Here is a 23,825-nt window from a genome sequence, read left to right on the forward strand (position 1 = left end):
CATAGGCTTAATGTTAAATGCACACTTAAGTCCGTAGCTGCATTAAGATGATGAGCTAAGTTGGAGTCTGATATTTTCTCAAAAATGCACATAAATAAGAAGACCTTTAATATGTGATCTGTGCGGGCCAGTAACTGAATCAGCTGAATGCCACTTCTTGGATGTGTGCTCTGAAGTAGACAGTGCCTGTAATGTCCATCCATACAAACAGCTCCCTTCTCTTTCCTGAATGAAAGGATAAGCTTATTTCAGTTTACAGGGTGATGCCAGTTGGAGTGCTGAATGTCTTAAATGGGTCTGTGTTACTGGCTATGTCTCTGATTTGCTTCTAAATCAGTTCTCATGAGAAGAATTTACCTTTATGAAAAAGACTAAATCAAAATCTGCAATTGCACTTTGTGAGTGAGATTGAAAAGGAAGCCCAGGATAGCCAAGGGCTGCATCCCTCCATGTAATGGTCTGGATAAAATGGGTATTTAATGTTTAATTTGGGGGGATTTGCTGGTAGCAGTGAAAGAGCTTTATGTTTACACTTGGTATAATCTGCTAAATTATAATTTCCTAACAAGGAAAAACTATAGCCATGCAAAATTTGGCAGGATTTGGTTTTGTTGTTGTTTCCGTGATTGTTTTTCTTGCCAAATCTCCACTCTGATCAGGAGCTCCCTACATACACTACCATACCAGACTCAGTGTGGTAACATACACGGAGTATTTTATTTTTTTAAGCTTTACCCAATGGATTTCTAATTCTCTTGTTATCTAAAGTGAGAAGAATTTCTGTGAAGCTGCAGAGCTGCTTTAGTGCAGGGCACTGCTGCTTTCTCCGGAGGGAGAGGAGGACCCCCTGCCGTGATGAGCGAGGGAGGTCAGGTGGTGGGGTAGGAGGTTCGCACCATCTGGTGCAGAGCTCAGCTCCCTGGAGCTCCTGGCAGGAGGTTTTGGAGGGGTGGAGGAATGCTTCTGGGTTCACTGGCCATATCCTAAGCTGCTCTAAAGCCTGGCAGAAGGGACTGCTCACCCTCCATGTGTCCCCAGCAGCCACCCAGGGTGCTGACAGAGGCTGCCGACACTGCAGCTGGCAGGATTGGCTGTGCCAGCCCAGCAACCTCGCGGCTGAAGGTGGAGGCCTTTTGGCAGGGCTCAGTAAGATGGCTTGTCCTGGGATCCATGGTTCCACCCTCTCCACATTCCATGATACTCTTCAGTGGAAGGATGAATGATCCATCCTCAGGGAACCACCAAACCCACAATGAATAAGCCATGACAGTAAAGCACAGAGAAGCAGTGGGTTAAGCCTTTTTAGCTTTCTGTAAGGAGATTTTAGAGCTGTGATCCACTGCTTAGCAGGTTCCGGTGGTATTCACTGAATTTGCTGTGCTTTGGATGCTGTACATTGCAGCTTCCCATGCCAGTGCCCTGCATTTCCTCCTGCCCAGTAAAGACCGATGCAGTGTGGTGGGCAGTGATAACGCCAAGCTGTGAAGAGCATTCAGGAAGCAGTTAGCAGGTGCTTCATTGCTATCATGAACTGCTAGAGATGACCCTCCAAGACATCAGACAGTTGTTAAAATAAAGAGAGGTGATAGAGGAGCACAGGCCAGATTGGTAGCTCCTGTGGAGCCTTAGTCTGTGCATTGGCTGTCCAACGCTTCCTCCCCAGGAGTAGGGGCTAGGTGACAAGGATGATGCTGTTGATGTCCCATCTGGATGCATATGCAATGGAGGTCATGCAAGTTGCTGGAGAAGTCTAGTTCAGATAAGGTATCATTACAGGCTATTACCACAGTGTGAAACAGGCTCTTGGCTACCATGAAACAGGATTCTTTGTGAAGGTTTAGCATCTAAAGCCCAATATCACAATGTCATCCAAGGGAGTAAATGTAGAACTGTATGTAGCATGAAGGCTTACCTGCACTGAAATAATTACAGGATCAATATTAAAACATGAATCACAGGTTTGTGTGATTTATATCAAGAGTAACAGAAATAAATCAAACAGCATGGAGTATTTAATCTTCTAAATGCTTGGAAAATGCATATTATTCTCCATGTCAAGCAGCAGTAGGAATTGCCAGCTGCATTTAGTAGGAGAAAACTGTAGCTAAGGGTTAATGTTCCTTGCCCAGAGCTGCAAAAGGAGTTGGCCAAAGCAGCGTTATTCCCAAGTATATCTTTTTTTAAACTAAAATCCTGGACTTTCCTGAAATGCATGTACCTTCTGTCTATTCTGACCTTGGTAGGAGGCAGCCAGAATGGCAGGCTTTCCTTTTCTACCAACAGCATTGCGGTGCACTCTGTCCTGGTCCTTGGGTGTAGACAAGAGAGTGTGCCTCTAGGTTGTCAGTTCTGCTCATTTGGTTTCTTTATCTTTGTGCCCTTTTGTTTCATGTATTTATTTGCCTTTAACTGTCTATGTTATGGTGGCTCTTTGGCTCCTGCCATCTAGTCCATGGCACCATCCCATGTGGCATCTCCTGCTGGAGAACCTTACTTACCCTGGGAGTTCTTCCTGCATATGTTGTCAAAAAATCAGTGGGGAGGCAAAATGATGTTGATTTCACTTGTTTAACTTCTCACAGGACATGTTTACCAGACACTGAGTCATGTGCTCCATGCACCTTCAGCCTGGAGGAGAAACCTGCCTTCTAGGCAATGTTGCATGAGGACCTTTTTCAGCAAGCTTCATGGGAACTTCTGAAGCTCACCATGTCAGACAGCGAGGCTTAGCACTGACTCTCAACCCTAACCCTGGCACGGCTGGGACCTTACTGTCCAGCAGTGCTCAGTCCTGGCCTCATTCTCACAAATATTCAGGATTGTATTTGCATTATTGTTGAAAGCACCCCCAGAATGAGTATGCTTCCTTGTGAGACTATAAGGTGGTAGCGAACACTTTGTGCTCTGAGTGTCCGAGTGGGATGTCAGGTAACAGAGGATGGCATTTAGAAAAATGGGCATTATTTAATGATACTAATGGTCCTAGTGGGATCTCAGTTATCTGGTCCCCTCTGAGCAGGACTGCTTGTTGGAAGGGGTTTGCACATGTATTTTGGACTTCTGTGCTTCTATCAAGTTCCTTCTAATTGCATAAGAGATATGATATGGAAGTTACTGGCATTATTAGCTAAACAAGAGTTAATTAAAAGGGACATAAGGTACTAATTTTTCAGGCTGAAAAGAAAAGATTGGGGTAGAGGGATGTCCCTAAAGCAACGTTATTTTATCTAACACCAGCTATGTGAAAAGTATCCAGAAAGCATTGATTTTTTACATTGCAAGTTGTACTTCATTCACCTCATTTACCTATGTATTCTTAAAGGCAAAAGCTTAGTAAACTGACTTTGGATAATAAACCACTGGGATTTGCAACTTATGGCATGCCAGGGTTAACTGGCTGGAACTGGGGGACTATCTCCATCGTGCTTCTGTGACTCCCCCATCATCATTCCTAGCAGTGGGATTGGCACTGATTTACAACCTGGATTACTCACATGGGTCTATAAATCGTGCTGTTCCTGTCCTCAGTTCCTCACCGTTCTTCCAAGAATATCTCCCAGACTCCTCCTCCACCCACTTCCTCAGCTGCTGAAATACCTGGCCGTAGCAGTGGAATTCTCATTGCTCTCTCATGCATTCTTGCCGCTGAAAGTTCCTCCCAGGTCCCCTGGGGAAACTTGCTAGATGGAGAGGGGTTATCACAGCCTACGGGCAGCCTTCAACTTGAGTTATTGTGGGACTGAATTAATATTTTTTTGTACGTCAGGAAGGTTTATGTGTAGTCAGCTGAAGTCTTTGAGCTCTTTCTCTGCAGGTTCCATGGGCCAGCCGCACTGCAGATCGTTTCATCACTAATCCTAATGACTTGCCGAGAGCACTGCTCATGTTATGCTTTGTGAATAATGCTTTGGGCAAATAACTGCACCATACCAGAAAATGTAGCACATTAGAATGCATGAGATTTATAAAGGTTTTGATGAAAAGGTTAAAATGATGGGCAACATCAACTATTTTTCTTGCTGAAAACCAAAAGACCAAAGAGGCTTTTCAACTCAAAAGGCGTATCAGAGTATAAACCAAAGCATTTTGCTTTGTAGAGCAGAGAGAGCAAAAAGCTTGGGGTTTAACAGCAGGCAAAGAGAGCCAGGGTCTGCTTCTGGCTCAAAGATGAGCTGCTGTGGCACAGATTGCTTCCCTGCAGCTTACCCACTTCACCTCCAGACCAGGACAGCCATATCCAAACCATCCAGATGGCCCCGGTCAGGTCAAACCCTTGAACCGTGTCCAGGGACTGTCTGGGAGAAAGCTGCACAGTGCTGACCGCAGAGATGGACAACACAAACCAGTGCTCAAGTGCAAGCAAGAGTTTGTCCAGCCTGATCGGTCTATAGAGTAACTTTGGACTTGAATCCCTTTCAGTTGAAAAAGGCTGGCATGTTAATGGGCTGAATTAGGTAGCTTCATCAAGCGGTCTCAGTATTGAACCCATTTTACTGTGACTGCACAGTATATGATGTATTAGTGGCAATGTAAACTTTCCACATCTGCCTTGGAAGGAAGGACAAACCCTTCCAATTACCCCAAGTCTTGCTATGATGTTGGATCATTTTAACCTAAACAAACTCATCCTGTCAGCCAGCTGAGAGGATACGGGTAATAACAAGCAGATCACGAAGGGGCGTTCGACGTAGCTGCTAAATGGGTGGAATCACAAGAGGTGAAGCGTAGTGAAGGTCTGTCTTAATTACAAGATTCAAATATGGTGGTAATGGACAGCCTTATAAATCTCTCTAGAGTTAGGTTTTCCATGACGTTTTTAATGAAATACTGATTAGCCTGTGCTAATTGACATGAGCCCTGAGCAGACAGAAGCAAATAAAAACAATCCGACAACTGGCTGCTACCATGCATTGGTATGTCCAGTCCTTCCTCACTGCTTGTTGAATGCAGACTGGTGGGACACCAAGGGTGAAGCAAGGCGGTGGCAGTATTACAGGGTCTGTTCCATGAATTTCACTGTTTAAAGTGTCTGTCATCTTTTTCCTTTCTTTCTTTTCTATTTGCAGATTAATTGAGTTCATTTCTAGTACCTGCTTCACTTAGATTTTTGTTTGCTGACTGGTCCGGGCAGGCAATGGTTTTAGGCAGCCAAGTAAAATAGAGTTGTCCTCAAGTCAACTGTTGCTGAATAGATTTTGTATGTGTCTTGGTGGGTTTTCATGAGAGTTTTTCAAGCTCAGTTCCTGTTTACGTCTATAGGAGTTCTGTGCTTGCTTCCAGGAACAGGATTTTGTACAAACTTAATATTTTTGTTTAAGATAATCAGTGTATTGTATTTATGGTAGGTCTATATCTGAAATGCAAGTACTGGATGAAATATTTCTATCTAACTCTGAGGGTAGGTGCCTGACAGCTTTAGCCAGACTGACCTTTCAGTTGGACCCCTAGTCCTTAGGACTTACTGTCAGTTAGGTGGTTGCTTTGGTTTTAAATTAAGGTTTTCATCCTTCACATATAAACCCAAGCTTCATCTTGAATCATCTTAACCTGACTTTCTGAAAGTCAGGTTAAAAGCCCAGCACTTGCTGAAAATTAAGCTGCTTTAATTTATCTAAAGTTGATTTTTGATGGTTTGTTAACCACTTTAAAATATATAGGCCATTATCTCTTGCAGTGTAAACACTGTGGAAAATGTCACATTTAATAAAAACTGTGACCTCATTCTCAGCCTTATTTTAAATTAGTTTCACTTTTTCACTCAATATATTATTTATTCATGTATTCAAATATGTTTATTCAGTGAAGGCAGAGATATTTTGATTAATTCAAAGACTAAATGCTCTGTACTTCTCATGCAAATTCCCCCCCCACCCCCGAAAAAAAAAAAAAGTTACAACTCTTTGTACTCCAAGGGCTAAATGCATCATCAGAATCTAATGCATGCCCTGCTTGTGCACAGTCAAGTGAGGATTCATGTTCTCATGAATCTCTCTCTATGGCTTTTATTATTATAGCAAAAATAAAATTCGGCACATGGGTTATATATCTGTTTGATGCTTATTTACAGACCACATTTAAATGGGAAGCAGGTAGGTGGTCAGATGAGCCATGCCAGTTACTCAGTTAACTGGTATTGCAGGATGACTCCAGTGTTACTTTGCTATTATTCCTACAATTCTGCCAGCTTTGCCTTTCTCAATTTAAATTTATTAACAAAAAAACCCCCAAAACTGCAGAGCGTTAGAGGTGAGATTTTCAAAAAGCACTTGCCATTATATTAATTAATTTCCCACTGAGTGGGGAGTTAATCTCATTGACCTGACTTCAGTGGGAGCAGAGCTCGGGCCGATGCTCGGCACTGTGGAACGCGGAGAGCGGTGATGTGTTGTACAGCTCACACAGCTTGGCAGTCTATCCCCACTCCGGGAAACCAAGCAGGGTAAGGCGTTAATGGGGATTCGGACCAGGCCTGTTATTTTGAACTAAAATCGCTCGTAGAATTTTCATAGATTTAATTTAGCTTAGAAAAAAAAAAAGCCTGGTGAATTTGGGTCCTTTTGGTTTTAATCCATCTTTAGGGCAGTACGTATGTTCTGTCCCCTCAGTGCTGTGGCTGGGTGTCAGCCCAGAGCAAGGCGTTCACTGGCCCCTTTGTGCAGGTCCCAGGCAGAAACCTGGTTTGCCGTGACCAACCTCTGTGCCCAGCCGGGTCTGCCGGTGAGGGTGTAGCAACCATGGGCTCTTCTCCAGCTTGTGCACAGTCAAGCCAGGGTCAAGGTCTTGACTGATGCCCAGGAGCCAGAAAACCTTATTTTGCACCACCCCGATCCCACTGCTTACCCCTTCCATCCTGTGGTTCCTGACTGGAAGGGGGAAGCTGGTATCGCATTGCAGAGAGATTTTGTTATGAGATTCCCCATCTGGTGGACCTGACCTCCGTATCACATCTTGAGATGGACAGCGAGTACTTCCACACAGCCTGCTGTAACACAGGCTGCCATTTGGGTCTCTGGTGTGAGGCCAGGTTGCCTACCGGGCTGCCTGCCTGGAAGGCTGGCAATTTTGATCGGACTCTTTGCAGATACAGCTGGAAAAGGATCCAGGGTAGTGGAAAACCAGTGCCTCTTTGCTATGCGATTGTTGTGCAAAAAGATTGACAGTGGTACGGGCCAGGCATTTTCCGGAGAGCCTTCCAGAAAACGGCCTTCCCAACTGCAGGGCAAAAATGTCGCGCTCAAACCTGTGTACCCACCTTCCTCTCTCATGTTGTATTTGGTCCCTAGAAGAGATTTCCATTGACGTTAACGGATCCTCTGTGTGTTATGGATCTGGAAGCAGAAATTTTGTGCTCAGGTTGCCAGGCTGTGTGGACAAAAAAATGGCATCTGGCTGCAACCTTGTACAAATCGCTGGTAGAAACATGGGAGTTTTTGTTCTGGTTCTCCACAGATTATCCCTTAAACACCAGTCTGAGGGTTCCCACACCTTTGTGTGCAGCACCAGGCAATATCCTATCTTGTAGCAATTTTGTACTACCACAATATGGAAATTAATGTAATTACATAATATGGAAATTTCCAGCAGAGGCGCCTGTTCCCCTTACCTGTGATCAGGCCTCCCTAGTCATTCCATTTTACAGACACACTAGTTTACCTGAACCATGAAGTGCAAAGAGGCTGGTTTTTTTCTTTGGTCTCAATTAGAATACTGTAGTAAGAGCATTTCTCTTTCGTTTAAAATTAGTGTATTCTGTATTGAGTTAACAAGGTTTTGCATTATGCCAAGTAGTTTTCAACATACGAAGTACAACAAGGCAGTAGCTATATATGTATCTCATAATAATTCCATAAGCTATATCACCAAGTTGAAAGTATCCATCTACTGCGGCATGTCCTTCACATGGGATTTGCCCAGAATAAGAACTTTCTGTTCCAAAAATTCGGTTACAGGAATTGGATTGTTACTGAGAGCATGAAATATTGCCTTGGTATGAGCTTGCCGTTGGCTCCTGATGGCTGAAGAGGCAGAAAACACGACCTGCAAGGTTGGGAAAATGTCTTCAGGTCAGAACTTAGCAAACCCCGATGTCTCTGTGATGTTGTTCAAAGTGGGAGAGCTTAAAACAAACACCAGCACCGCGGGAGGCACCTGCAGAGCGCTGTCAGTCTGTTGATCTCGGCATGAAATTCCTCTCATCTGTTTGCAGTTCTTGGTCACGTCAGCAGGAAAGTTTCAGGGCTGGGCTCATGCTTAGGATATCAAAATCGTTGCCCTTGTCATTTTTTAATTCCTCCCGTGTGAAGATTTTGGTGTGAAACAGTAATAAAGCTGGTGGGCAGCTCTTGTAATAATATAAATTTCTCTCTTGTTAGCAGGTCATCTGCTGAGCCCTCAGCAGGGTGCACTGCATCCTGCAAAATGTCTCATGACTTTCTTAGGTGGATATTTTCATGATAGCTACTGGGCAGTTCCCATCATTTGAGATTGATGAAATGGAGCAGCCCCGTAGAGGCATAAAGATTGGAAACATTTGTAGATTTTTTTCTTCTTCTTTTTTTTTTACAAAAGCCTGCTGTGCATTCCCTCATTATAAGAAGTGTCTCTTTTCTCTGAAATGGCTGTTGATGCACTGCTGTTGATGCACTAGTGATGAAACACTGCAGTGTTCAAAAGAAAACCTTTCATACCTGGCTTTGCAATGAAAAGAACATTGCTGTGAAGATGCAAAGCGTGTTGGTGTTATTTGTCTGCATTCTCACTGCTGCTCATTTTCTTCACCTTTTAATTTGGGTCTGCTCAGTTTCTCCATCACCTTTATTAATTATTGGAGCAGCACTTACTGGTCTCAGCTAGCAATCAGCCCTTCATGGCTCTGGGCATTGCACAAACACAGCGGAGGAAATTCTGAATTCCTTGAAGTCACTGACAATCTTAACATCAGTTTTCATTAGGCCCATGATCCGAACCACAGTCTCTTTGAAGTGAAATGTGAACACGATAAAAAATTGTGCTGTGCTTAATTCCAGCCTTGTCAATGGCAAGTGTATTTTTCATTGAGCGCTGAACTCCATGAGGAAATTGAAGTGTGATGCAGAAAGGGAAATGTTGCACAAGAAACTGAGAAACCTTTATTTTGATTGTCTTGTTACTTGGGTAGATTTACTGCTTGTAGAAGCTGGTGTTAATGACAAGACACCAGGACACTGTTGGGTGTCAAGCTTGGCCCTGCCACAGACTCACCGTGTCAGCAGGACCAAGTTTCACATTTATTGAATGGTGATAATGTTTATGTGCTTCACAGTGGGACTGCGAGTTTTGTGGGGACCACGTGTGCTCCTACACAGACATAACCTGTCTGCTTGTTCACAAATAACCCAAATGAAAGGCTGCTGCTTTATGTTTGTATGACAGATGGGTTCGATCTAGTCATGTTTTTGTTGGCGTCCACCTATTCACTGTACAGCAGTGAAGGCACTGCTGAGTGCTATTCTTTAATCTCTTAAGTAAAATACATGTTTCCTCTATCTGCAGGTCTTGCTAGGTTAGATGTAAAAGATACATTGGTGTGTCTAACCATAGTGTAAATTACTGTTGTCTAGAGTTAGACTTTTAAGAACTGAGCCTGGGAATACTCCATGATTTCTCTGCTTTGTTGAGCTGCAGAGGGAGCAGGCTTGCATCATGCCTGATGACCACAACCAGAACCAGTTGAGTGGTTTCTTTGACAGAATTAGAGCTTGCTTTTACTTCTAATCACTTGCTATTTAAAGGTCTAGGAGACGAAGTGATTTACAAGTCCTCCCAAACTTTGCATAAGGTTCAGGAAGGCCATGAACAGATAGAAGGCAGGGCCATTAAAAAAAATAAAATTGACAGTATTGGTTCAAAAACGCATCTATAAATTTTCCTTCCAAAATTGTATTTTTTATTCTCTGCAGTAGCTGTATAGCTGTGAGCTGCCTGTTGAATGACTGTAGCGTCCTTGAACATAAAATTTTGTTGCATAAATAATTTCAGAAAGTGTTTTCTTATGGTGCTAGTGAATCTATGTAATTATCCCATCTCTATCCACCCTGTCTGGTCTCAGATTCAGAGCTTTTTAAATTTCCATGAAGTGATATGTTATGTCCATAGCTGCACTCCCATGATTTCACATGTCCATGCATTTCATTTATTTTGTTAATGTGGCATCAAACTTGTCAGATTGGACAGTTCTGGGAAACCAGATGGTTAGAAATGCTCAAGGTTTTGTGAGTCACAAAACACCAGGTCTCGTTTGCTACAGACACATTCATGAGTTTGGCTCTCCCAGCATGGCCGAGCTCAGAGGATGGGTCTCTGCCACTGCTTCATGCAGCGTTGGGGCTCACTGGAGGCCAGGTCAACCACTGCTTCAGTCCTGCCTGTCCGCTGTCCACATTGTGGGGGTGGCCTTGGGTGGGTGAAGGAACCCATCACTGCTCCTTTCCCAGTGGCATAGCGGGGAGAATTGGGCTCCTCTGTGTTCTCCTTCTCTGCCAGGGTTCCTTGCAAAGGGCAAGGGACATCCCAGAGCCCTCCTCCAGCTGTACATCCTGCTCCCACCAGTGTCGGTGCTGGACAAGGGCATTCACAAGTCAGTGCCACAAAAAATTGCCAGGAGTTGAGCACAGTTTGTGAATTTTCTATAAAAAACTAATTATAGACTTTATTGCTCAGTGCCAAATCCATTTTCCCCTCTTCTGGGAGCCATTCAATAAACTTTATGTTCTGAGGTAGAGCCAGAGTACCATAGTTTAATGCAGTGTTTTATGCGTCTTCCCTGCACTCTAACACCTGACTTTTGCTAATAGCCCAGCGTGGACATTCTTTTTCTTTCTAAATTATATTAATAGGCCTGAAATGCCCCGTGGCCTGGCATTTCCCTCTAGAGGCTCACTCTTTCTTTCCCGTGAAGAAGCTGGTATTTCCAGGAGCAGTTGCCTGTACAGATTTGTTACCTGGATGGTCACAGGCTTGGGGTGGGATCAAGCCAGGTAGCATCCCCCCTGCACTGTCATGCCCACGCAAACTAAAGGGACAAAGGTGGGGTTAGCATCACCCTCGCTCCACTGCCCCTGTGGAACACTGCATCCCCTCCCTGACTGCGCCAGGTGGGAAGAAGGAACCTGTGTGACCCCACACAGTCTTGACCCAATGTTGCTTTGGCTCGGGGTAAGCATCCCTCTTCAAGTCAGTGCTGGGCACCAAGGGCTGCTCCTGTGAAGAGGGTCTGCGCAGAGGGTCTGTGTAGTTTGGCTCTCTGTGCACCACGAGTACCTTGGGGTGAGGATGTGCTTGCTCCTTGCCGGAGCAAACGCTCCTTCCAGCATGACTGTTTGTGAGGAAGGGATGCCACGGTTTTTACATAGTGTCCGTAACTCTGAGCCTGGGGACCCGGGCTGCAGTTATACCAGCTGAAGACCTCAATCTGGGAAGTGCTGTTAAAGAAAAGAAATAGTGCAGAAATTAAGATTTTCAGATGATTAGCATCTGTGTTTATACTCCTTTCACGGAACCACAGGACTTTGTTAGTGCAAGTTCTTGGGCATAAATCAGAGTAAACCATGCCTAGAAATGAAAAACAACCCTATCTAATATGAAAACTCCATCCAAGAAACAAACCCACAGAGGAAGAAACTCAGATTTGAGGTTGTCACAGTGGTTTTCATTCAGCCTTTTTTAACTGACCCATTTCTACATTCATGATCTTCTGGCCAGGGTTATATTTAATGAAAAAAAAAAAAACCCACACAAACAAGGAAACATAAACTTTAGCAGTTTATCAGAAGAAATGCTTCTCGACAGGGAGGTGCACTAAGATTATAAAACATTTTCCTTCCCAAAAGCAAGCGGGCTTTAAAACAAGGCTAGACACCACATTGAATATGGCACACTATGATATTCCATGGCAGGCAGAGAGTTCTTGAGAGAAAACATCTTTTCTAGCTCACACCTGTGGTGGGGGAAGATTTTTTAAAGGCTTTAAGAAGCCATTGGTGCAGTAACTCCCATATGCAGTTTCAAAAATAATCATCTCTGTAACACTGCAGGTAACACCCCCCAATGCCCATGCCAGGATTTAGGATGCACTGTCATCCTCTACTGACCAGAGAAGCTCTGCAACTTCTGGCCGTCACGCTGCAGCCCTATAGCATCTCTCTGTGCCACTGGGTGAGCAATAGGATTTCTTTAGGGGATGATAGTGGTGGTATGCAGCTCTCAACAACCTCAGAAATTCCCAAAGACTCAAATCAAAAGCTTTTGGAAATCCAGAGGAAATTTGTATTGACTTCAGTGGCTTTTGATCAGGCCTATGTGTGGGGTTTTTTGTTTTTACATTGCCCGAGACAGAGGGGAGTTGGTTTCTTGATAGTACAGCACCAGATTGCAGGCTCTGCGTCTTGGTTTTTTAATTCAGAACAGCTCTGCTTTTATTAGGTTTGTGTTATCTTTTATTTTACTACAAACTTCTTTTGCATTTCATAAATATTTATTCCCCAGACAGTCTCTTTTGTTTAGTAGTTTTCATCTATCACAAGCTTTTCTGTTTTCCTTTCCTCTCTCATCCCAGAGAGATGTCATCATCTGCCATCAAAAACGAGAACTTCTCAAAGGAAGGTCTTCAGCCCAGAGATGTAGGAGCAATATTTTTACTACGTATTATTTTTATTTTCTTCTTTGTGTTCCTTCCCCTTGACTTTCTAATGCCAGAGCCAGGCTCTGATTTCACTCACTTGGAGGGGACTGTAATGCTTTAAAAACCTGTTCACCAACAACTTTTTTTCTCCTGACATCCACGGACAGACGTTATAGACCATTCATTCATCTTTGTACCCGTGTCGAGGTACCAGACTGCTTTACCCAGATGCCATTCAAATGCAGAGAGCTGGTCCCAGGCAGCCTGTGGGTTTGTAACTGGTGGTTGGTTTTTTTCATGGAATTGCTCTAACTACTTGCTTTGCTTCATGCTTTCCTTCACCTTCTCTACTGTTTTTTCTAGTTGGTTTTGATACGGATGAGTAAGATGTGGTAGGCTGAAGCTGATAGGCAGAGTTGTAGTACTTATTTTAAGCTGTACCCACTAACCAGCTTCTTAATGCTACTTCTCCAAATCAGACTGGTTTGGCCTAATATTGTCCACATATTCCACATAGACTGTATGCTTCTCATGCCCCTGTTTCTTGCAGTGCACCCAATACTTTTCCAGAAAAAAATCAAATGCTGCCTCTTACTTCTTGCCATCACTTTTATAGATCCGTGAACTTTATGCCTTTTTCAGTAACATACAGGTTGATTTTCAGGACTGTGGCAAACTCATCAAATTGAAAAACAGACCAACACATGTAACCATCCTTTTTTGTGCTTCGAGTGATATTTTTTAATTCTGGTACAACATCTTGTAGGGCTCTGACTGTACAGAGCTTTGATGACTTTCCATTAGGTCTCAGTGACATATAGGATAGGTGTTTTGATAAATCTAAAACTATACGTATTGCTGAAGTAAATGCTATACATTTTCACAACAGGCTGTACCAAATGTCTGTTGTTAATTTCTTACAGACACCAACTTGATATGGAGGTTACGTGCAATGGTGAATATCGCAAGTGTTGGTCAGGAAAGAAGTAACAAAGAGGGGAAAGGTGTAAGTCTAAACCAAATGCTTTGAATATCTGTAACCTGCTGATACCAGCAATCTTTACTGCCACAGTTTCTCAGCCTGAATTTTGAGACTGCAGTTTAACCCATTTACTTAACCTTTATGTAACTGGGAGGACTAGAAACTTCAGGGAGGACAAATACTTAAAGAGATATTTTGTTCTGAAATTCTCCCAGAGAAGTACCAGGAGTCAAGGCTGAAAAATAACCCCACCCCCCATGTCAAAATAGGAGCAGAATCATAGAAAATGGAAAGTGCTGGTAGCATTGGGTTGCCTTGGCTTGAGCCCGGCAGAGTTGTGCTTGGGCAGGGAGGACACGCTGGGAGAGGATGAGGTTCAGCTTGTGAAGATGGTAGAAAAAATGCAGCAACACTGGACCGGTTCTTTGTGGCTTGCTTCTCACATCTGGAAAGCGGGGATGATGCGTCATGCTTTGAAGTTTACAGATGGAAAAAGACCAGATAAGTACAGAGTGTTATTTTTATCCCAGACCTCAGTCTGCAATAGCAGCTCCAGATGCAGCTTCAGGAGGAATTACCCATCCTGCCAGCACCTGCAGATCCCTCTGCAGTTTGTCCAAGGTTTATTTGGAACTGGTATTTATTCCCGTTGAATGTGTACATCTGTTGTCTTCAGTCCGTAACGAGGCAGGTCATAGCTAAAATACACTCATATATTAGTGTACTCAGGACTGCTCCACTACCTCGCTGTAGGGAGCTGAGAGATCTGATAGTATTCCCAACAAGCTGTAATTTTAGGCTACAGCTGAGCTCCTAAGATGTACTGATCTCAGCCGATTCACAAAAACTAAGTGGGGAGGGGAGGACAAGAGGGGCCCATTCCTGTCTGCAATGTTGGGGTGAGTGAAGAGGGAACGAAAAGTATTATTAGGCTGATGTGTAGGCTATGCATAGCCTAGCTGGCTGCTCAGCAGTTCAGTTTTTCTCAGCTAATCTTGGCAAATGATTTCTCCTCCTGGAAATGGTATAAGTGAACCTGCGGTTTATCTCTGCTCAGGTGGTTCTTCTCTCTCTGGAGCTGCAGACAAGAGACCATGAATCATTAAAAGCGGAACAGGAGCAGATGTTCTGCATCAGGTTTAAACTAGTAGTGTATGGTAGCTGCTTTATCTCAATCTCCTGAGTACTATGTGTGTTTTGGAGCAGCCTCTTACTCATCTTGTTTAACATTCATGTCTTCCTTTGAAAATGTTTGCATCTCCCCCCTCTGCTCCCAGCCCTCCATGGGTTTGAAAGTTCAGCTTGAGCTGTAGCGGTATGGAGTGCAGCTTGCAAAAGGGATGCTGAAGGGGTTAAACAAAGACCAGCGGAGAAGAGGGAGGAAACAGCAGTGAGGGGCAAAAATGAAAAAGAAGTTCAGGCAGAATGAAGAGTTAAGGCTAACCTTAAAATAACTGGGATTACCTTGGATGCTGTATTGCATTAACCAGGGGCTGAGAGAGCACAGTGGTGTTAATAAGGTGAGTTAGGGGGCCTTGACCACTTCTGAAGAGCTCTGGGGAGAGGGACTCCAGTTGGGGGCTTGCATTGCATGTGCATAGAGATGATGGTGAGCTGGAAGAAGAGAGCACCCAGGAGGACAGAAGTAGTTGAATGGAATTAGTTTGTTCCTGGAAGCAGTGACTCTCATGTACAGCTTTCCCTTGTGAGCAAAGCTTAATTTTAAACAAAGCCAGAGATAAAGTTAAGTCATGGAGCAGGAAAAGAAGGTCTCTATAAACAGTAGGAGAAGTTGGAAAGAGGCTTTGTGAGACTTTCTTGTTTCTGCTAGCTGGCATGCACCATAGGTGGAGGATACACATGGGGATGGATTACAGGAATGGATATAGGGTTGCAGACTCTGATCAAATGCATTTAAATGTGGTCCTTGCAAAAGGACTTTAACATGGTGACCTGCTCCAGCTAGTATTAACCTCCAGAATGGATTTAGAAACAACAGGATAAGCAGACTTCCATTAAATCAGTTTTTTATTTGAAATGCAAAACTAAAAGGGTTGAGAGCTGTTGGATGCCGTTCTTAATCTCTAGGTCAGCTGTGCTGATGCATCTCATAAAAGGCAGGATACGTTCAAAGAGCAAAATCCACTGTTAATTATCAGCATGTTTGTGGGAAGCATTTGTGCCATGGAAGCCCCCCCATGGGGTGAAGGGCACAGCAGCGCCTGGCAGCTCTCCCTGCCTTGCAGAGATGGGTCCTACAGGAGGCAACACTGCAGGTTGAAGAGGAGCCATTAGCTCTTCATTCATGGATCCAGTGGGTGGACGTTACTGCACAGAGAATCTAAAATGACAGCTCTCTTAGCTAGAAACTGTAATTTACGTTTACTTCTTCTGTCAGGAATATCAGCTGTTCCTGTGCTATGTGAACTTGTCACTTTTCCCTGCTCCTAAATCTGTGTCACTTGGCAGCTTAGGGCAAGGACAACCTCCGTTCAGCAAGGCAGAACAGCATCAGCTCCCAGTGTTTCTCAGGAGACCTCGGGTGCCTCTTCTATCTTCATTGAAATCGTCAGAGAGGTGACAGCAGTTCCAGGTATTGACTAGCTGTGGGCACCATGGATGCTTCTCAGACCACCCTCCTAAGCAAGATCAGCAGCAGTGCATGCTTTCCCTCCACTATGCTACTGAATTTTTTCAGTTCCACCTGCTTTCACATGAGAATGTCTTTCAGTGCTTCAGTACTGCCTGGAAGCACCCATGCGCCATGGTCTGTGACCCACGTAAGCCAGCGTGCCATCTGCGTGCTTACCACTGGGATGCAGGCAGGGATGTATATATGCACATGCGTGTGTATGTATATAGGGAGATGTATGTATTCCCTAGCATTATTTGTAATCAAAGAGGAAATAAGCAGCTTATAGAAATAAAAAGTCCTGAGAACGGTAACAGGCTGTTAAGGGTGGGTAAGCAGAAGCCAGTGGTGGCTGGAGGTATCAGTAGCCAGGCAGTCGGTTCTCCTGTCAGTATGTTTTCAAGGCTGTAATACGTTTTCAAGGCTGTAATACCAACAAGTGGCAGGCACAGTGGCTGTGAGCCACCAGGCTCTGCGTGCCACCTGCACCGAGGGGAAGCTGCCCATGCAAGCAGCTTAAGGCGAAGCGCAGCGCCCTGCCGCGAGAGGAGCCCCGCAGAGGGGGAACAGGTACGGCCCTGGGTACGGCACAGAGCTGTCCTGTTCCCCGCTCCACGGGACAGGGCACATTTCCATCCAGGGCACACTCTTGGCTCCCTCGCCCACACAGCTGAATGCCTCGGCACACTCCTGGCTGTCAGACCGCATCCCTTGAGGCCAGAGGGCTGTGGGTTGGCACCTCTCCACTGCTCGCCTTGCCCTGCTGCTCGGGGAGAGGGGATATCTTCCCAATCTTTCAGTGCCCACCAAACTCACAAATGCTGTGAGCACCTACTTAGTACTGCTGTCAGCTCAGGGTGCTTGCAGCAAGGACCTGCTTTGGGGGGTTTTGCATGCAGAGCGAGAACTAGCTGAAAACTTGGTCCTGGAGCTCCTTTTTCTTCTGACCTTTGCTGGCATGCTCAAGCTGCAGGTGGGACAAGGCCAACGACAAGGATATGAGAACACTGAAGAGGGAGCCAGCCCTTTCACCAGATAGAGAGGGAACTGATGAGAGGCTGGCACACGTTCAGCATCCGTGAAAGGAGCAGAGAGTAAGGAGACAGCGCTTGGCTGCAGCTGGAGAAGGATCCTGAAAGCAAGAGCTCTGAGGGCCCTTTTCTGCTCGTTTTCTTTGAGAAGTTTAAAAAAGAATGAGTATTAAAAAAAGGAGAAAAAGATGATGTGAAATTTCTTTCAGGGTGTAGTTGATGGAACAGTTTAAAAAAAAATAGCCATTTAAAGAAATACTAAGAATTTGTTCTTCTGTTGTAAATTAACATTTAGTATGCAGTCCCTAAATGGATCTGTTATTAGATGAGACAGAGAACCCTTAGAAATCAGAGTAAACACAGCTGTAGAGATAAGGAAAATTAACAAGGCATCGTGCTAATAATTGTACCTTCCAATTGTCTTAAATCACTGATGAAAGTTACTTTTAACATTGCCCTCATGCTCTGATGTAAGAAGGCTTCATGTAGCAAGTCAGATGCTTAAAAATACAACCAAGATACTTTTAGGTTTCTCAGGATTTAAAGATTACCTGGACCTGTTTTCTTCTAATGCTGTTGCTGAGGTCTCCCTGGCTGCAGTTTAGAGGGACCCAGGGAGATGGGAAGTATCCAGCAAGGGCCTGGTGGTCAGATCCACAGTGTTGGATGCTGTCATCTGTGTAGAGCTGGCACAGTGGATGGAGCATGCTGGCATTTGGGAAGAGGCACTGGTGGCCAGCAGAGAGGGCAGCCTTATGGAGATGCTCTTTGCTTTCCCAGAGAAGCCTGCGATGGAGTCATTTGGGGTTGGCTACTGGCAGTGAGTTTCTTTTGGTGCACAAAGACTGAAGCATCTGGGGGTTTTAGCAAAATCAGAAAATAATTGAAAAAGCAAACAAATCCCTCTCCTGTGTCATGGCAGTCTTATGCTTTTGTCCGTCTGTGGACCCAACCCTGACAGCATTAGGGTTGGACTACATGACTGCTGCTAGCAAGTTTGGGGCTGAGCATCCCCTCAGGGCTGAAGTCACTGGTATTTATGTCAAGGTAGGAAGCTATTGATGAACCAGGCTTTCCATGTTAACCCAGAATCTTATTTCTGTACTACTTCATTCCACAGCAGGAAGGTTTCCTAGGGAGCCTGTTTTAATTAAGATTATAAATGGATGCTAGTATTTTAATAGAAAAGGCCTTTTGTCTTTTCAGGCAGGGGGTCATCTAGTTCTTTTTGTACAGCAGTGGAAAGGTGAAAAGTTTCCGGCTAACTGTAATTAAGGCTGTGGAGAATGAGCAACCCTGGTTAGTTGCCTTCTGTGAACATTAGTGAGCGGCATGGACAAATGTGCTGGGAAAAGTTACCTTGGAACAGCAAGGTTTAGTCTGAACAAAACAGAACCTCACCAAGGGGAAGTAAAAGAAATTCAATGTTAGTTTGTAATAGTTTAGTAGAGGAAACGAAAATCCACTATGTGAAGGATTTAGGTATTTTGCCAGTCTCTGTCCAGATGAATTAATTCAATTCATTACAAGGAAAAAAAAAAGAGTCATACTGAGACAGGAGAAGAAATCTGTTCTTGTTTCTGTCACCGGACTGATGGGGAGTTAGATCAGCTCTCTTCCCTGTCTCCTCCGGGTCTTTGCACTGTCCAGTTAGGCAGCAACCGAGCCTCATGGGGAGAGCTTTCAGCAGGGTTGTACACTGTCAGGCGAGATCGCTCCTACTTCAACATCTTGTGCTGAAAAAATCCAGCACGGCATTTCTTGGTGGGGGCCTGAGCCTGTATGCCTGGCTCGCAGGAGCAGCATTAACCTCAACTGCTCAGAGGTGTCAGAAGGGGACATCCGGCAGCGTCCCCCACAAAGGGCCTGCCCCGGTTATGGGGGACAGGGACTCAACATGGCTAAACACGTAATTACAGGGTTCCCCTCTCCTTGAGTAGGTTGCTAAAGCCTGTGAATTACACGTAAGGAAACTAGCTATGCAGCTGCTATCTTCTGGTTTTCCTGTTCGGGTTTCAAAAGCTTTGGAGCAGTATTGGTGGGTTGCACGCTGTGTTAAAAATTGGAAACGTATTGCCCTGATTTAGCATGGGACTGAGTAAATTGTATTCAGTTAATATAGCAGATATCCTGCTGAGAAGAAAATAAGTATTTCTACTTGACTGTGTGACACCTAAGCTGCAGCCCAGAGGTGCAGGGGGAGGATTTGTGTTACCGAGAAATCCATTAACATCGGCTGCCAGGTCAGAGCTGCTGGGGTGAGCAAGGCACGTGTGTCCCAGGCAGCTCCAGGCGTTCAGGCCTCCTGCATCTCCTCCACTGTGTCTTGTGCAGGGTCTCGCACAGTGCTGCCCATGGTGGTGGTGTCAGAGCTCCTGTCTGGTCTCTGCCCACCCCACAGTTGGGTATTGTTACCTTTTCCTGAGGGAGGTTTCATTCAAAGCACTATATGCTCTCTCTGCCTGTGAGGTGGCTCTGCAGCATTTGCTGAAAGCTTTGCTCCTGAAGCATGTGAAATACCTAGGTTTGCAACGGTGAGCTTAGCTTCCAGAAGCCACCATACCAGGTGCACGAAGCTTGAAGGATCCTCAAGGAGACATCTGCCCGCATGGTGGCATCATTCGGGTCCCTCTGACACCTCCTCGGGCGGGTGGAGGTTCCCAGTGCCGGAGATTCCTCACTCTTGTTACAGCACAGGCATATCTTCCCCTTTCTGTTGGGACTTTTCCTACATCTAAACTGAGTTTCTTGTTCAGCTTTATTTCTATTTGTCCTACCCACAGTGAGTCCAGACAGATTCCCTTCCTCTGTAGAATGTCATACTTATTTTTGTATTTACGTATCTACTTAGTCCTGTTTCCCCCCCTCCACCCAGTTTATCTCACCCTACTACCACAACTTATTGCAACAGAGAAATAAATGTCAGTTTTTCCATTGTCTCCTAGATGCCAGCCTCGTTAAAATGTTTCTTATTCTGTTTTTTAAGGGCTACTCCCAGCTCTACCCTGGCTGACTCCATGCATCCCCAGCTCAGTGCTCCTCCTGGTGCACCATTTGCAGATGTCCATGGCATGCTTTTTCCTAACCAGTTCTCAAGCCTATCCTTGAAAACCACATCTGCAGCTTACACAGTAGAGATGTAATAGCAGAGTACAGCATTTACGGGTCACTCCCTTGGCTTCTAGCTTCCCAACGCATGTGTTTGTCCCCAGGTTTGTGTTGTCCCAGTCTGTGATTAATCTGTGCCTTGATTGCAATCGGAGTCATGAGATAAACAGTGGAAGTCCCTTTGACCCTGTCTACAGTCCCTGGTGACCTGGGGGCAGTTCAGCAAGCCCAGCCCTTTCCCAGGCAGCTGCAGCCAGCAGTATCCTCGGGAAGGGGCTTTCCCAGGCACCCAGGTGCAGTCGCCTCAGCCAAGGAGATGGAGCGCAGCCTCTCGTACTCGTACTCTCAGATGTGGCATGCTGTTGTGTCCTGCCGTCAGGTCCCCACTCCCTGTCCCCCACCCCCATGAGAGCAAACTCAGTCCTTGCTGCTGTATGTCTGTCAATCACTGTTAGCATCATTAAGTCCATCGAATTGATGGTAGGTAGGGGCTCCCAAGGGCTACTTGTGGAAGCTCTGAGTGGCCAGTGACTGTAGCGTAGAGGTGAAACATCTGTGCCTGGGAACCAGAAAGAGAGAGACTGTGGTTGTGTCCCTGTGTGTTGCAGGTTACATGCACAGGTCCAGGGAGCATGAGCTCAGCTCCAGCTGTCATATGTGTGCACATGTGTGTGTGTGTTGGAGGGGAAAGGCCAGAAGGTTTTCATTTGAAAATTAAATTCATAGGATAGCCAGACCTTTCAGCTTTTTAATGCAAACAGTGATTTATGGCTGCACTTACTTAAAGAATGAACCAGGAGCGGACAAATTCATCACACTCCATCCTTTTCTGTCAAAGCAACGGCGAGATGCTTCAGCAGTGGCGCAGTGTGGTCAGGCTGCTGGCAGCAAAGCCTCCACCGTGGGCAGGCAGCACAGCTCCATCACCATCACCCCACTGCGGCAGCTGAGATCCTGGCCCGGGTTTCATCTGCTTCTTTTTGCTGGGGCAGAGGGGGGGTGGGGAAAGATTGGCCATCTGCCAAATTCCCCTTCTCCCCCTCCCTTCTGACAGCTGGTGTCAGCCACTGGGAAGACGATGCAAAGCGCTCTTTGTACATGCAACATGAGGCTCCAAACTTGTCCTCCATAAATTAAATCCCAATAAGCCCACCGATGTGAAGATATTTTTGCTTCAATTATTCCCAGCTCGAGGCTCCTCCAGCCTTCCTGATGATTTCTTACCTCTCATGTGTATTACACTTGAACTCGATCACTTTGATTTTGCCTACCCTGTGTTTGTAATATTCCCCCAAAGCTTCAGAACAGCAACACACGTGGCAGCACATCCTTCAACCCCTGTGTGGCCAGGCCACAGCTCTTTCTGCCTGGTCTGCCTGGGGACTTCCAACTTTTCCATCTCCTTGTTCAGAGGAGACATATTACAGGATGCATACATTCATCTTACTAGCCCCAAACTCTATGTATTGTATGAGTCCTGACACCAAATAGTTTCTAGCAGGAAGAATGGGAATGGACAGGCTTCCAGAGATGTTTGGGATTATACAGGAGAAGGAGGCTCAGTCTTTTCTTCCTGAATCCATACCTTATTGTGTGATGGAGCCTTAGGCTGATTAAAAAGCTGGTTTTAACATACAGATGGTGTCACTCGGTGTCAGTCTCTGGTTTTTCAAGGAGGTGTTTGCATCATTTAGGCTCACTGTGGTACTTCACTTTCTCTTCAAGACAAAAAGGCCAATACTTTATGACCTAGTTGTGAAGTTTTCCCAGGAAGGCACCAGCGTCTGTGGCTGCATGTTTGTCTGCTGCCGGATTTTGACTGGTTTAGTGTTGTTTCTTTTCTAGCACCCAAATCATGTACCCAGACAAAGAAGAGTGAATGCCAAAGTTGATGCAGGTTTGGGGTGTGTTGTCATTCAAATAATCATAGCCTCTGGACCCAATGTAATGTAACTGCTGAATTATTTCACCCTTCCCTTCTACATGCGTGCACACAGATGAAGTTGGGGATGTGCATAGGAAGAAGAAGGAGGAAATGTGTGAAGCAATGTAGCATTTTTGACAATACAGTGCTAGCAGGTATTGTGTATGACTCTGACTCTCAGCAGCTTTGGTCCTTCTTTTCATAGCCCCAGTGCATTCTGTACAGTGGGAATCATTATCTTGGGTTGCAATACAGAGAACTGAAAAAAATGCATATTCAGCCTTACCTTCTCTGTGGGGCAGTAAGTTCAATGCACGAAATGGAGAAAAGAAAAGCAGCTTTGTAATACTTCAACAGTTTCCTTCAGAGGATAGAATTTGTCTCTCAAATTTTCTCGCTTAGTAAAAATGCTCCTAAGTTAACGTTAGTTTTATCGTCGTCTGTTACCCAGCCACTCTGTAGAGACATTTTCATAGCAAATTTATATTTCAGTTTGTCTGTCCACATATTGTCAGGGAAGATGTTAAGCATTTCCATCTCCAGTACATACAATGTGCTTTCTAGTCTGCTTTACTGGACTTTGGACAAATATGAATTGAGGCTTTGGTGGGGGTCTCATCTGAGTGCTGGAAAATTTGTGAAAAAGTTAACTCAATAATATTAAGCTATGAAATGTGAAATAAATGAAAGTACAAACTGTTGCAAAGCTATGTCTAAAAAAATTATTGCAGCCCAGGTCTGTTTGACAAAATCACTTTATCTAAAATACAGTTGTTCTTTTAGGTTCAGTGTTTTGATTCACATAGCTGTAATTGTCTGACTGTCGTCTGTAGAAATCTGCAAAGAGTAATAATTATTTGTGATGATTTGAGAAATGCTTATGCTTGGACTGTCAAGTACGAAAAATTGCTAGTTCCCCTTTACTGCCTAATGCTGAACGCTTTTAAGAAAACAATATAGAATTTGGTGTATAGAATATATATACACTAAGTAGGCTAGTTGTGGGTGCAAATTGTAAAGCAAAGTATTAAAATAGTCTAAAATACATTTGTAACTTCCAGGCTGTGCATCATGGTTGCAGGAAGCTTATTCGTTATTTTTTGTGTGAAAACAGGATTGTAAATGTGCTTGCATGTAACCTCACGCTGAAGAAAACCCAACCCTTAAGTATCTGGGAAAATATAAATAATATTGAGAATTTTTTTATGTATCGAATAACAAACACCTCCTAGAACTCAGATGATGTGGTTGATGGGCTGGGGGAAGGAGAGCTAGTAACACCTGAGATTTTAGTCAGCTGAAATGCTAGTGTCTCTCTGTGTCACATAACTAGGACCGTTAGTGCCACCTATAGTTAGTCTGTCTGATGCTTTTCACTTTAAGACCTTGTTTTCAATGGGTTTGAGCTGGCTGCGCACACCTCCGAAACAAATACCATTAAAAAGAATTTGGTCTAGATGAGCTCTGGTTCATGCTAAGCTTAACAGAGC

General features: G+C 44.6%; 1 protein-coding gene across 2 annotated transcripts in view; it reads left to right on the forward strand.

The window, feature by feature from the left end:
• The window catches only part of CHST11 (carbohydrate sulfotransferase 11), a 168,844-nt gene that overhangs the window by 137,770 nt on the left and 7,249 nt on the right, over positions 1-23,825 (forward strand). The gene's annotated exons all lie outside the window — the stretch shown is intronic.

Source organism: Falco cherrug, chromosome 5 (assembly GCF_023634085.1).
Source record: "Falco cherrug isolate bFalChe1 chromosome 5, bFalChe1.pri, whole genome shotgun sequence".
Taxonomy (NCBI): domain Eukaryota; kingdom Metazoa; phylum Chordata; class Aves; order Falconiformes; family Falconidae; genus Falco; species Falco cherrug.